A 16,613-nucleotide genomic window follows, 5' to 3' on the forward strand; every position below is an offset into this window, starting at 1 on the left:
CCAAATATAGCCCAATGACAGAAGTGTGCAAAACACTTATTATTTTGTGTTTTTGCGGTGTTATATAGTGCAGACTTGTCAGGTATTGGAGTGCTCTACATGAGCATTGGTTACATCACACAAGAACAAATTCATTTTGGCTGTAGACATGGGGAGACTAAGTAATTTGACCAGAATTACAGAATGTCGAGCTGAAGCAGAAACTCCAACCTGGTTCCCCAGTTGCAAAGTCTGCAGTTCTGGAAGTAACACCACATCCTCTCCCCTAAGTGCAACATTTAATCAAGTGGTCAACTGGATAAAAAACATAAAGATAACAAATAATTTAAAAGTGCTTTGTCGCTATTTGAAAACTCAGAAAATATGTCCTTATTTTAGTCTTTTAGAGCACTAACCATAATTTTGATGCCAATAAGACCCTCTCAAATATGTAATTTCTAAAGGAAATGCTCTAGGTATTACAGTTTTGATAACATCAAGATGACGTCAGGCGTTCCACACTTTTGTAATAAATATAGAATGTTAGCAATCTAGTTGTTCATTAGGATACTGTTGAGAAGCAGAGGCCAGGGGCACGGACACTGAAAATTGAAGGCAGGTAGGAGGGTGCAAAGGCAACAATTTAACCACACTGAGCAGGCAGGAAGGGCCGTGGCAGCACAACAGACTATGGAGGGCAGTGGAAAGGGGGGCAGGGGCAACAAACTAACAATACAGGACTTGCAAGAGAGGCTGTGGCAATGTAATAGACCATTGTGGGCAGAAGGAAGAGGCAATGGTAGTACAACCATACATGCCAACAGACCCGATTCAGCCAGGAAACGTCCAATGTTTTTAAGCTCAAATGGGCTTTATTTGATCTGTCTCCTGTCTACAATCTCCTCTTTTTCAATGTAACTCAAAGGGGAAAATAAATACCCCAGTTTTTTTTCAAAATCTCCCTCTTACCAAGTTCAAAATGTTCGCAAGTATGGTACATTGGATCATGGAAGCAAATGGGGTAGGGACATGGACTTGGATAACAGAGGACAGGAGGGACATGGAGAGGTGCACCAAACTGACCCTGCAGGGCAGGCATCAGGGTTTGCAGCAGCACAATACACCACACAGGGCATGCGGGACGGGAGTGCAGCACAACAATCCATAGAAAGCAAGAGGGAGGGAACAGGACCATGCACATGGACAACAGAGAACAGAGGGGCAAGAGGCAATGGTAGCTAGCTGACCATAATGGACAGACAGGAGAGAAAGCTGCAGCATAACAGACCATAAAGTGCAGGAGGGACGGATCAGGGGCATTACAATGGAACAGACAAGTCAGGAGGGAGGGAGTAGGGGTCTGCACATGTAAACAGAGGGCTGGGGGCAAGGGGGCAGGGCAGGAGCAGCAAGATAGCCATGGAGGTCAGGCAGGATGGGCACTAGAAGCAAGACACACCATGAAGAGCAACAGCGAGACTGTGATGGCATACACACAGACCATGGAGGGAAGGTGGGAGGGGGTCAGGGGCAGCTAACTGACCACACAGGGAAGGTGGGAGGGGCCATGGCAGCACAGAAGACCATGCATGGCAAGTGGGAGGGTTAGTGGCAGCACAATGGCTATGATGGGCAAGAAGGAGGGTGCAGGGGCATGCACAAAGGACGATGGAGGATAGAAGGGAGGGTCAGGACCTGTGCACAGGCAAACAATTTCAGGGGAAGGGGCCTCACAACAGACCGCACGGGGCAGGCAGGAGGAGCAGTTGCAGCACAACAGACCAGGGAGGGCAAAAGGGTGTGGCAGTACAATGGACCATGTAGGACAGGAGGAAGAGGATAGGGGCATGGCATGTGGACAGGCAAGGTGGAGGTGGCAGGGACAGGTTACAGTCATCTGACAATGCTAGGCAGGTGGGAGGGGAGTGGCAGCTCAACAGAACACTCAGAGTAGATAGGAGTGGCAGGTCCATGGAACATGGTGGGCAAAAAGGATGGAGCAGGGGCATTCACAAAGACATCGGAGGGCAGGGGGAAGGAGAATAGGGGCATCAAGCTAAGCACAGAGTTTAAGCAGGAGGTCAATGATGGGGCATAGAATTGGGCAATGGAGGGCAGGAGGAGTGGACTGGTACATCATACTATATTGAGGGCAGTGGCAGCACATCAGACCATGCATGGCAGGAGGGAGGTGGCTAGTCCATGGATTCACACAACAGAGGATAGGGAGGAGGGGGATGGGGCAGCAAGCTAACTGTTCAGAGAAGGCGGGTATTAGGAGCTTTATTGTTTTTAAAACGTGTGTCTGTGCGAACTACTTAAAATATGAACAAGTATGCAGCATAATCTCACTTTTATTCAGGAAGAAGAGGACGTTTGTGACTGTGACTCCGGGCTCACTTGGCAGAAAGACCCCCTGACCCTCCACCCCCTATTGCAAAATGTAATGCCCGTGAAAAGGGTAGGTGAACACAGTGTTATATAGAACATAGTCCTGAGAGCACGATTGAAAATGAAAACTAGATATAGTGTATGGTGTAAACTATGCACCAAAAAGTGTGATATAAGATGAACCGGGCGTGAAATATAATATGCAATACATTGTGCGCAATGACAGATTCATTGGAGAGCGCGAGAGAGCACAGGCACTAGCGCGTGCTATGCGATATGCGCCTTGGATTGTAATATGCACAGGGCAGTGTTGTGTAACCTAACTAGTCTCTAAAGTTGTAATATAAAATATGTGCTGGGGAGTGTAACGTTGCATATGCACTGTGACAAAGATATGGATCCCAGATTGTAATATGTATGGCATAGCACTGTGTGTTATAACATAGGCATCGAGGAAGGCACGTTAGATGGGGCAATATAACCCGTGCGAAGACAAGTGTGGCATGACATATTCACGGGGTGGTGTTACAGTGCACATGGGCTAGAGAGTGTCATAGCATATGCACTAGCTAGTGGAATTCAACACAGAGGTGTGTGGCACTCAGCAGGCAATGGTGGGTGTAACACTGCATTGGGCTCTGCCAGGAGCGCGCTGTGACTCTCAAGTGATGTTCGTCCCCTTTCCAGAGAGTCAAATAAAAAGTATTACACATCTGGCAGTGGATGTGTGTTTTATTAACCGTGAGGGGGGTTTCTTGTATAGTTTTGGTCGAATTTTCGTCGAATCCCCTTTGAATGGCTTGGTGTGCATGTTATGTTATGTTATGTTACTGGGTATTTGTTAAGCGCACGGCTACTCCCAAGAGTGTCCCGGCGCTGATCATAGAACCCGTAACAAAGATACTCAACAGACAGATACAACTGACACAAATCATGGAAACAGTGATGTTTTTAGTTTATGACGAAAGCGCAAGAGATCAGATTCCTGGCGTAGATCTGAAGGAAGATTATTCCATAGAGCAGACGCCAGTACCTGAAAAGTACGGCCTCCCTGACGTGAAAGAAAAAACCTGGGAGTGTAGAGCCGTTGGGCAGAAGAGGACCGTAGCGTACGTAAAGGTACATAATATTGGCAGCGATCCCTTAAATAAGGTGCGCCGATATTGTGAGAGGCCTTAAAGGCCAGTACCAGAGCTTTAAAGAGAATCCTCTTGCGTACGGGTAACCAGTGAAGAGCTCTCAGAAGAGGGGTCGTATGAGTGCGACGATCGGCAAGAAAAATCGCTCGAGCAGCAGCATTTTGAGCCACCTGGAGGCGACTCAGAAGATATTCAGGTAGAACAAGATACAAAACATTCACATAGTCAAGGCGAGATAATACCAAAGCCTGGACAACTGTCCTTCTATGCGGTTGAGAGAGCAGTGGAAGAAAATTATGCTTCATCCTGAGCAAGCCAAAACAAGTGCCTACCACTGACTGAACCTGGGCATTCATGGAAAGCTTATTATCAAGTTTCACCCCCAGGTTCTTGACCGTAGTAGCCAGATCGGCGGGCGGAGACATATTTGAAGGCCACCAATCACGCCAATTTTCATCAGGTGCCCCGCCAAAGAAAATCATTTCTGATTTATCCGAGTTACATCTCAGGTGGTTAGTGTGGAACCAGCTAAAAACTGCCGAGAGGCAGCGCTTGATGGACAACCCGTCCAAGACTTCGCCCTTGGCACACGTGAAAAGCAGTTGAGTATCGTCTGCATAAGAGACGATTCTGGCACCGAAGAATTCAACCAACAGTGCCAGAGGAGCAACATACACATTGAACAGTGTAGGGCTCAAGGTTGAGCCTTGGGGGACTCCTACATTCATAGCTTTAATATCGGCCTCAAAAGGGGGGGACCAAACAGATTGCTGCCGGTTAGTTAAATAAGATCTGAACCAATGTATGGCGGTGTGTCCAATACCGCACCTCCAAAGACGATCAAGAAGAAGGTCATGAGGTACGGTATCGAAAGCTGCTGATAAGTCGAGCAGGACCAACACTGCTCGCCCGCCTTTGTCCAGGGTGACTTTGATCGACTCAGAAATTTCAAGGAGAGCGGTTTCGGTGCTATAGTTAGCACGGAAACCAGACTGACTAGAATGTAAAATGTTATTGGATTCTGTAAATTCTCCGAGAATATGATTAACATATTTCTCCAGGATTTTAGATAAAGCCGGAAGCAGTGAAATGGGTCTGTAATTACTGGCCTGTAAGGGATCCGCAGAGGGTTTCTTTAACAGGGGAAGAATTTTACCCAATTTCCATTGCTCCGGAAAGGTCCCAGAAGAGAGTGAAAGATTCAAGATTTTATTGACTGCAGGATTGATAACCTCCGCAATAGCGGCCAAGATTTTTGCTGGACAGGAATCAACAGGGGAGCCGGACTTTAGAGAACAAAGAAGATGTAAGGACTTCTCTAAGGGGATAGCAGGGATATGAAGAAGGCAGTTAGTGGCAGGGGGTAGTTGCTGGAGCAGCTGGTCTAACTCCGAACCGCAATTAGGGCTCACCCCTTCAAAAGAAGCTTGTAAAGAAGCAATTTTATTGAAAAAGAATAAGGCGATATCCTCTGTCCATGCTTTGGTAGGGGTAAAAGGATTTTTTAGAACATTGGGGGACGTAAAGTCTTTTACAACCCTAAAAAGTTCGGTACTTTTATTGGCTGCCTGTTCAATTTCCGTATTGAGGAAATTCATTTTGGCTATGCGAATATTACAATAGTATGCTTTTAAAGCGATCTTATAGGTTTGCTTAGAACCCATGTCGTAATCTTGTCGCCATAACCTTTCTAGTAGTTTACAATGGCTCCTATTTTTCCTAAGATCTTCAGTGAACCAGGGTGCAGTTGGTCGGCCTCTAGTGGCAACTCGGGTTTGAAGGGGGGCCAAAGTGTTGACACATGATTCAAGCCAGTTCTCCAGCAAGGGTACATCGGTTGCCAGGTTGTCCTTAAAAGAAAGGGGATATCTTTCTAGAAAGGATCTGACGGCGGCCGAGGTCATTGATTTAAATGACCTGAAATTATTAGTGCGTGGTACATAGGCCTTGGCTATTGAAGCAAGTGGTTTTTTAATACTAAAGGTAAGTAAAAAATGATCCGACCATGCTACAGGAAAAGGAGTGTCCATTTCATTTAGTTTATTAGAGAAAACTTGATCTAATATATGTCCCTTATCATGGGTAGACTGAGTGACATACGGGGAAAGATGAAGCATGTTTAAAGAGTCATACAGCTTAGTAGAATCTGAGTTAAGGGGTGCATCCATATGTATGTTAAAATCACCTAAGATTAAGCAGTGATCATAATTGGCGGCCTGGGAAGAAATGCCAAAATTAAGACTCTCTAAGAAACTGATGGCCTGCCCAGGCGGCCGATAGATCAAAGCCCCGGCGATCGAGTACTGTGGGGAGCTATTAAGAAGAAAACTCAAGCTTTCCGTTTTCACCAAATCCAACTTGGGGAGTATGGAACAAGTAAATATATTTCTATAAATAATTGCATGTGTATTAAATGTGCCCGTCAATAGCTACCCATGTTTGTATAAATAAACGACAAGGGTGTCTACCGGGATTAGGCACGGTAGGGCATCAGACATGTCAGAGCTTCAATAGTGGTGTAAATACATTCCACGTGGATTCATTGTATGCATAGTCGCCTTTTAATGAATATCACGCAAATCGTCATGGTGATAGGTACGTACGGTTTGTCCAGCATGTCCTAGGTGTGTCTATAAATATATATTTTTTAAAAATATTAAAAAACAGTGGCCGGCCCTGGGGATTGGGGTCAAAAAAATATAATTAGGAGACAGGCCCTGGGGGATGGGGTCATCAGGGCCAATAAATTAGAATAAGAAGGGGAACCACACAGCCCCCCTTCTTAAAAAATTAAAATTAATAAAAGACTGGCATCGTGCCAGAGGCCACGCCCTCTCCTTGCAGCACTCTGCTAACGCGCCCCCTGTCGAGTTGGAAGTTGGGGAATTAATTCCTCTTCAATACTGAGGGTCCCTGAGGGCCAACTAGCCCAACAGGCATCTCCAGTATGCGCCAGGGAGCTGCGCTGCAGACAGGTGTTCTGAGGCCAAGCCCCTTTTTACACCTCTCTGCAACGCAGCTCTGTGGCGCTTACTGGAGGTACCTAGTGGTCTAGTTTGACCCTAGGGACCCTTAGGATTCAAGGGGACTTGATCTCTCAACTTAGAACAGCCACAGGGCGCGTTTACACAGTGGTGAAGGGAGGGGATTGGGGATATAATTTCCCTTCAATACTGAGGGCCCCTGGGGGCTAACTAGCCCACCAAGTGCTTCCAGTAAGCGCCACTGAGCTGCATTGCAGAGAGGTGGTCCAGGCCGTGCCACTTTTTACACCTCTCTGCAACGAAGCTCTGTGGCACTTACTAGAGGTACCTAGTGGGCTAGTTGGACCTTAGGGACCCTCAGGATTCAAATGAACTTAATCTCCCAACTAAAAACGGACACAGGGCGTGTTTACACAGTGGTGAAGGGAGGGGACAGGGCCTGAGTTAACATGTGCAAAAACGCCCTGTGGCCTGTTTTAAGAGGTAGTTTTAATCCCCCTGCCCTATTATATACTAGGGGCTTACAGAGGAGGTCATGCTAATCACAGGGGGACCCCAACGCATAATGTTCCCTAGTGTATGTAGGTGTTTTCACTGTATTCTAAGTGTCTTGTAACATAGCACTGGCTCTAGGACTGGTTAGTCAGACTTAGTCACCACCAGTATCCGTCTGAAAAAGTTGAGGGTACAGGATGATTTTGCAACAAGGCTTCTTTCTGCTCTTCTTTTTGTTCTTTCTGCACGTTATCCTTCTTCCTGCACTTTTCTTCGTCTTTGAGGACTTCTGTTGCTTCTTTCTGCACTTCTTTTTTTCTTTCTGTGCATTTTTTCTTCTTTCTTCACATGTCCTATCTCTGTAGGCATAGTTAGAAATTAGCATTTAAAAAACCTTTGAAATTCACAGAAAAAACCATAGGTTTCAGGCACGTTATAGTTAGGAATTAGCATTTAAAAAACCTCAGAAATTCACTGAAAAAACCATAGGTTTCAGGGGTGTTATAGTTAGCTGGACTTTTCACTTGTACAAAACCATTGAAATTCCCCCGTTATAGTTAGTTCAGCTAACTATAACTCGCGCGCCCGCAATGCACTGCTGATGACGTCACATATTACATCACTCATGACATGGTCAGTGACATCCCTCATGACATCACTGATGACATCTCAAATGACATCACTGATTACATCACTGATGACCTCATCCTTGTGATAGTGTGGCAGACCTCCTCTCACCCTAATATAACCTTTGATACACACATTCAAAAATAGAGACTAAAATGTTCAAAACAATGGACATACCAATACCAGTTACAACAACCTCTTCAGTAATTCTAAGATCCACATACACATCCACTCATTCACCAACAGTCCTATACAGTCACTCATACATGTACTCACTCATCATATGTACTCATACACCTATACATCCTGTTACACAATGCCACTCATCCATAGAGTTACTCACACACATTGTCACTCATGCTAATAAAGAATCAAACATACATTTACTTGCATATACAGTTATACACACACCACCACACTTACTTCTATGGAAACTTACACATACTTAGTATTTTAAACAATCACTTATAGAAACACATACTTATTCATACAGGAACTCTTTCAATCTCTCACTCTCACATATACTCACTTATATACACCAATAGTCACATATACTAGTTTAAAACATATGTAGTTACTCATAAAGACACTATTGAGACAGTCATTCACTCACTAACACACCCATACACACACTCATCCACCCATACAGTCCTGCACACATGCTGTCTTCAACACATACAAACAGTGAGTCACTCATTCATGCACCTATGCACTACGTAATACCCCCCACCGAACCATGCAGACACTCAGACTGATACTCAAAAAACCAACTAATAACCTATATAGACACCCATGTAGCTATTCACCAACCCATGCAGCCACTTATACACAAAGTGAGAGACTGATACAGATATTTACATATTTAAACATTACTCACTAAGCCATGTATTCACTATGATACACTTAATCAGTCAGTTACACAATCAATTTTTCAAAAACAAATCACTGTAACTGTTGCATCGAGCGGAAGCGTCTCGCATCGCTGGAGGAGAGTGTCGTCGCCAAAGCCACTGTGGTCGCATCACTGGACAAAGGTGACGCCGCTGCTGCTGACGCATCGAGCTGAGATCTCTCGCAACATCGGAGAAGCATGCCGCCTCAGGAAGATCTTCACGTCTTTATTTCTTTGCACCAAACTTTCATCGCATCACCATCATTGCAACACTTTTGTTGCCCTGCGTATCACATCTAAAGGTACATTGACTTAAAGTGTCGCATTTAAGAACTAAGCTAAATTCTACCATTTTAAAGTAACAGTATTGTGGATTTTTGTCGTTTTTGGTCTTTTGGTAAACCTATATAAAGAATACTTATTTTTTATATAAAACCTGTGTGGTGTCCATCTGTAGTGTTGTCACTTGATTACTGTATGTGTTCACAAATGCTTTACACACTGCCTCTGAGATAAGCCTGTCTGCTCGTGCCAAGCTACCAAGGGGGTGAGCAGGGGTTATTTTAGGAGTGTACCCCTTTACCCTGACTAGAGGAGAGGGTCCCTATTTGTCACAAGTGCATACCTGTGCCAACTAGAGACCCCCAAATATAACACTCCTCATGACAGCCTCATGTGTATCCTTCAATGGTTACTGGCCCTTTTACTCTGTACACTATTTTTTTCCCTGTCTCGCCCCCGTTCCTCGCGCAGTTCGTGACTTCTTGCCCCCGCTACCCCCCTCCTGTTTGTCCCTTCTTGTCAGCCCGCACTCCAGTTTCCAATGCAATAGGTCTCGCATAAATGTGAGTCCTATTGCATTGCAAATGCTTTTTTTTTTTAATGGGTGCTGCAGTCAGAGGCCAACCCCTAAATAAATAGATAGATAAATTATCTTTAAGTAAAATGGTGCTTTTTAAAACAGCGCCGTTAAAACATATTTTCCTAATATCCTAAAATAACAAACTGCACGCAGAAAAACCCAACATCCAACGGTTTTGATACTAAAAGCAGGGTTCCGCACACAATAATACAAACAAGTGGTTTTTGCTTTTGAAAGTCAATCCCCCCGCCCCTTCAAAGGCAGCTCCTTCTTGCTAAAAATAGACATGCATTTTGGCAGGCAGCCGACGTGGTTGCCCCTTTCCTTCGTCTTGCCTGTCCCCGTCGTATATAATCCAGAGTCGTTTTAAGGCAAGGTCAAAGTGGGCTCTGGCCCTGGGCCCTAGTCTTTGCGGTGGCCTCCTGATAGAGCCAGCTCTGTACTGCAAAGAGTTTTTCCCTGAGGACCTTGAATAATTCTTAAACATATTGTTTTAATTAATTTATTTTAATGTTGGTGGTGTGTAAAAGTCCATTACAGTTATTTTGCAGAGAAATGTTTGTTTATGATTCATGCAACATCCAAAAAAAAGTCCTTTTAGATCAAAACAAAACCTCACATATGAGAAATGGGAGGGTCACAGAGGTTTTTTTTTCCGTAATATAGTCAGCTGGTGCTATGTTGAAATATTGGAAGCAAACGTCACTATACTTGAATATTAGATGTAAACATATTAAGAATGTGGATGAGTGTGCCTGTGCACTGTCAGTGACCTGGCCAAAGATGACATGAAAGAGCTGAAAATGGATCATAAATTCAAACAGGGACCCCCAAAATACATTTGGCCTAGGGCCCCCAAAATACGTTTGGCCCAGGGCCTCTAAAATATGTTTGGCCCGGGACCCCAAAATCTTTAAGATGTCTCTGATGGAATCCCTCATTAAATCAATGAAGGCGACAAGAAAGGTCCCGCCCCGCCTACCTCTCTCTTTCATGCTGTATTGGAGTATGGGCACACTCTCCGCCCATGTTTGTCATTGGCTTGTGTCATTGCTCTTCGTAAATGCTGGCTTCTGATTCATTAATAGGCTTGTACGTCCCTCCTTAGTGCCTCCTTGTCTTCATTTGTAACCTCACATGAGGACTGGCCCTTTTACTTCTGTTGTTACACAGTACGTCTTTTTTAGTTTGTAAGCACTATTTTCTTTAGTGAGTTTCTCCTACTACAGGTACAACATGCTTTCCTGCAACATTCAGCGGGCCATGCTGCTTTCACTGTCCAAGCAGCCCGGGACAATGGTGGTCGCTTCTTTGAATAGGTCTAGCATTTGCAAGAGTTTGAGCTACTGGCATTGTAAACGACAATGCCTTTTATTTATGTGTTGGCGAAACAGATAAATAAAAGGCATTGTCATTTACAATGCCAATAGCTCAAACTCTCACAAATGCGAGACCTATTGCATTGCAAATGCTTGTTCAGAAAATGCACACTGGGGGTGGGGGTGTTCGCTGGCAGAGAGCTCGGAAAAAAAGTGAAGGGAGGAAGGCAAGATTTATTTCTTGTGAGCTGGGTTTGAAATGCTCCATGGGAGCCCCATGAGGGCGCCTTCACAGAGGCAGGGTTTATTCTAACAATGAAAGGTAGCCAGGAACTCCTGTGCAAGCCCACACTGCAGGGTTGTCATTCATTCAGAAACACTTTTGTGTAGAGCAGAGGGACTCCACGTTTTGTTGTTTCCCCTCAGTGTTGTGTTCTAGTGTGTTTGGCCTGTGTCACGGTGTATTTACATATCCGGATTGTTAGGGCAGAATCTTGGCAATGTTGTGGCCCCCCTAACAGGAGCATTAGGGATGGCCTACATGTGGAGTGGTGCATGAAGCCATCTTTTTGATTCCAAGGTCTTTGGGACAAAGAGACTTATTGTTGAGGGGACCTGAGAAGAGTATTTTCCAGTCGCTTTCGGTTCCCATGGAGCGAGCAAGGCGGCCGCCAACATTCTTCCTGCCTTAGTGTACCAATAGCAGATTTGCAATCTCCTAAACAACTTTCAAGCTTGTGTGTTCGGTTTTATCTCATAGGGAAGAAATGGTGTACAGGGAGATGACAACACCGCTTTAGTAGGATAGGGGGTCAGCACTTACACTGCTGTTTATAGATCCCCGTTGCCCACCCAGAGTGCTTAGGTAGCCCAATGCTTTATAAGATAATGGGATAATGGGATTTGTACCCTGGTGCGTCATAGAATATTTGCCAGGAAGTTCAACACGTGACTGGATGCCTAAGGAACGCAGGGAGGATGTGGCAAAAGGGGCAGAGCTGCCGACTTGCAAAAAAAAAAACAACGATAGCATAAATGCCTATGTCTCCCAACACAATAGATAGGTACCCTGCGGCTGGATAAAAGAACTGCCTATGAATATCACACGCAAAAAGAACACTTCAGGAACAGAATGTTGAACAATGTAAGACATTGACCCCAGACAAGAGATCTAAGTCCATCTTTTTTTGCTCACCATGCCAATCCAGTTTGGACCCAGCCATATGCAAATCAGTCTTGACCCTCTGCCCAATGGGAACAGTCCAGCCCGAACAGCCCAGCCAGGTCCTCCCTGGACTGGAAACAAGCCTCCTCGGACCGGTTTCGGGCTTTCAGCTCTCATCAGCCAGGCTTGCTTGATTTCCAGTGGCATGGAGAGCAAGGGACTCACGTCTGGGCATACCCTTCCCACTCGGGGTGACAAATGCAAAAAGAACAAATGACGGACAGAATGCAGAACAATGTCATACATTCACCCCAGTACAGAGATCTCGGACTGAATCCATCGGTTTTTGCTCACCATGCCATTCCAGTTTGGACCCAGCCATATGCAAATCAGTCTTGACCCTCTGCCCAATGGGAACAGTTCAGCCCGAAATAACTGCTCATGTACCCCTCCATGCACAGGATAGAGTAACTGCCTGTGAACAATAATGCATGATAGAAGAATAACATATTCCCCAGCATGCCATTCAAACCCTGCTCATGTACCCCTCCATGCACAGGATAGAGTGAATGCCTATGTACAATAATGCATAATATTCACCAGCATGCCATTAAATAACTGCTAATGTCCCCACCCCTCCATGCACATGATAGAGTAACTGCCTATGGAAAATAATGCATGATAGAAGAAAAACATATTCCCCAGCATGCCATTAAATAACTGTTCATGTACCCCTCCATGCACAGGATAGAGTAACTGCCTATGGACAATAATGCATGATATTCACCAGCATGCCAATAAATAACTGTTCACGTACCCCTCCATGCACAGGATAGAGTAACTGCCTATGGACAATAATGCATGATATTCACCAGCATGCCATTAAATAACTGTTAATGTACCCACCCCTCCATGCACAGGATAGAGTAACTGGCTATGGACAATAATGCATGATATTCCCCAGCATGCCATTAAATAACTGTTAATGTACCCACCCCTCCATGCACAGGATAGAGTAACTGCCTATGGACAATAATGCATGATATTCCCCAGCATGCCATTAAATAACTGTTCATGTACCCCTACATGCACAGGATAGAGTAACTGCCTATGTACAATAATGCATGATATTCCCCAGCATGCCAATAAATAACTGTTCACGTACCCCTCCATGCACAGGATAGAGTAACTGCCTATGGACAATAATGCATGATATTCACCAGCATGCCATTAAATAACTGTTCATGTACCCCTCCATGCACAGGATAGAGTAACTGCCTATGTACAATAATGCATGATATTCCCCAGCATGCCATTAAATAACTGTTAATGTACCCACCCCTCCATGCACAGGATAGAGTAACTGCCTATGGACAATAATGCATGATATTCCCCAGCATGCCATTAAATAACTGTTCATGTACCCCTCCATGCACAGGATAGAGTAACTGCCTATGTACAATAATGCATGATATTCCCCAGCATGCCATTAAATAACTGTTCATGTACCCCTCCATGCACAGGATAGAGTAACTGCCTATGTACAATAATGCATGATATTCCCCAGCATGCCATTAAATAACTGTTCATGTACCCCTCCATGCACAGGATAGAGTAACTGCCTATGTACAATAATGCATGATATTCACCAGCATGCCATTAAATAACTGTTCATGTACCCCTCCATGCACAGGATAGAGTAACTGCCTATGTACAATAATGCATGATATTCACCAGTATGCCATTCAATAACTGCTCATGTTAGAGAAAGGAAAAGTAAAGATCAATCTCCATTTTACAAAATATGCATCAATTTGTTGGTAAACTTTGTCTGTTTTGTGTTCTAAGTTCTCCTCTCCAATGTAAGAGAACTGAATGTAGGTGGGATGGAATGTGGGGGCCAAACAAAAATTGTAATATGGGGAGATTGAAGAAGCGTCATTTGTTGAACACCACAAAAGTGGCAACGAGTTTCAGCCCCAGCAAGGAACCTGTGTTGGCAAGTGGATGTATTGAAATTGAACATCCAAGAAGAGTAGAGCTTTGTCATACAGCAATATCACACAAACAAAGCCGAAAGGAGAGAAATGGAAACATGCCCAGGAGAAACAATTTTTAGCACTATTTTACGCAACATGCATAGGATCAAGTGACTTTACAGGTACACGTTGCGCAGTTTTTCTCGTGTGCATGGTGGAGCGTGCATGCTTGTTCTTCTCACGAGCAGTGGAGCATGAACCGGAGTATGGAGAAAAGAGCAAGCGTAGTGCATCAGCACTGCGTACCAGTCAACAACACTAGGGAAGGACATTGTACATTTGAGTTGTGTCCTGCTACAATCTCAAAGAGTGGCCTGCAAGGATACCAGATCCCAAGTGTAACCCAGGAGGCTAGCCCTCAAGGTCAGACAGTTATTATTTATTTATTATCTATGACATTTGTTAAGCGCTACTGTTACCCGTAGGTGTCCTGGCGCTATGTGAAATCTACCCAAGGCTCAAAGGCGAAGTCAGGTTAATCTGTTTACAACAGCTGCATGCCCTACAACAGGTGCTCAGCTGATAATGAGGTGGTTTGTGTGTCTCACAGCTGATGGAGTGGGGGAGGGTTTTCAAGACCATATTAGACCAGTGTTTGAGATATGAGCCCCAGAGGACGGTCTTTATTATCGACAGGAGTGATGTGTTAATGTTTGCAAGCAAGAGGGACCTTTGATCTTCATGGATGCGCGAGCTTCAGACTTGATGAGGATATCTGGGATAGCGGAGAGTGAAGGCTGATGATGGTGCTGCAGAGAACCTCTCTCTCTGGGGAGTGGTGGGCTGGATGTTTGAAGAAAATGTCCCCCCTATTTCATAACACTGCTACTCCTTCTTTCTCTTTCTTTCTTTCTTTCTTTCTTTCTTTCTTTCTTTCTTTCTTTCTTTCTTTCTTTCTTTCTTTCTTTCTTTCTTCCAACTGCTGTTCTATATGGTTCACCTATTTGCTTCAATTACTACATCCTTCTTTTCTTCAGTATTTCATTCATTTTTTCAGCATTCCTTTCCATTTTACTCTATTCTTCTTTTGTCCCTTTTGTGTATTCATCTTGGCTTCATTCTATAATCGTACACTTGCCTGTTTCCAACTTTCATTTCATCTTTCTTTCCATCTTTCCCACCTTTGTGTCCATCTGTTTCAACATTCCATACACTATTGTTCTTTCTTTCTTTCTTTCTTTCTTTCTTTCTTTCTTTCTTTCTTTCTTTCTTTCTTACTTTCTTCCTTCTCTTTATCACCTTTCTTTGTCTCTGATGTTCCTTCTTACTTTCCTTCTTGATTATTTCTTTTTTTGTTATTTCTTTTTTCTTTCTAACTCACTTTCCTTTTCCCTCCATCTTCATCTAATTCTCTCCATCTTTCACATTTCCTTTCGACCTCTGATTTTCTTCTTTTTTCTCCTACTCTTTTTCCTTCTCTAATTTTCTTTCTAGCTCCTTCTTTTCTTTCTGTCCTTCTTTTTTTCTGTGTTCCTCATATTCTTTTATTGTCTTTTCCTTTATTTATTTTGTGCTCTTTCACTTTATAGCTGCTCTCAATTTTTAGATCTGGCCTAGACAGCCTCAGCTCTTTTTCTCCCTGAGAGGATGTATCTACAAACAGGAAAATAACAAAATGTAAAACTACACCCCCCCTCACGCACTCTCTCTCAGCCATTGGTTGTCATCAGAACTTAGCCAAAATGTATTTGTTTGCTGGACTGTTGTGTCAATGGTGAACTCCATTGCGTCAAGGGCTTTACTTCAGGAGTCATTACTTTCCATGCGGGACATCAGGAGTTACTACATTGCAGTAAGTTTTAATACACATACATTTGGAGGGACTACTTTCCATAGAACATTATTTTGCAGGTAATTATTGAGAGAGTATGTATTACTTAATTGTTTAGATTTTTAAAATCAGTGATATTAGAAGACCTAGAAGGTAGATACTAATACCCCTTGATCGGGCATTTTACAATATATTTTCTTTCTTCCTCCCCCCTTCCTCCTTCCACCCCTGGTTCTCATGCTTTCCTGTTATTATATTAACTTATAATTCTGTTGTATTATTATTTTATTATTCTATTATCTTATTATTCTCTCTTTTCTAATTTTCTCCTATTCTTTTATTCTTACCATATCTTGACATCTCATTTTTCATCTCTCTCCATATAACTTCTATAGATATGCTTTGTTAGTCCTTATATCAACTATTTTTCTATACTCTATTCACTATTCCTTTCTCAATATATTTTACAATTTTCGATTTTGCAAATGAATCACTCCTCGAGGGTTGAGGAGATTTGTCTTGTTACTATTTTCTATATTTGTAGCTATATATAATACTTAATCTACATACTCAATCTATATATCCATATATCTATTGAGTTAACCTATGATTGATTCTTTAAGACTTTTATATCTCATATATATATTGCTTGCATTATTTAAACATTTAACGTTTTTCACACTATATTTATTCAACTGTATAACTTACTATTTATCTTTATAGTTGTAAGTGTTATTTATTGGTGCATAGTATTTATCATATAGGCATTTTATCTTTTTCTTTTCGATATATTCAGTATATTTATTCATATGATTCAAATTGTATGTTATTACTAATTTTATTGTACTTTTTATGAACCTTTCTCAAAATGTCAATAAAAAATTATAATACAAAAAAAGAAGAGCTAGAAAGATTTGAAAGAAAACCATTTAACCATAAAAATAAATGAA

Source organism: Triturus cristatus, chromosome 11, assembly GCF_964204655.1.
Source record: "Triturus cristatus chromosome 11, aTriCri1.1, whole genome shotgun sequence".
Classification (NCBI taxonomy): Eukaryota; Metazoa; Chordata; class Amphibia; order Caudata; family Salamandridae; genus Triturus; species Triturus cristatus.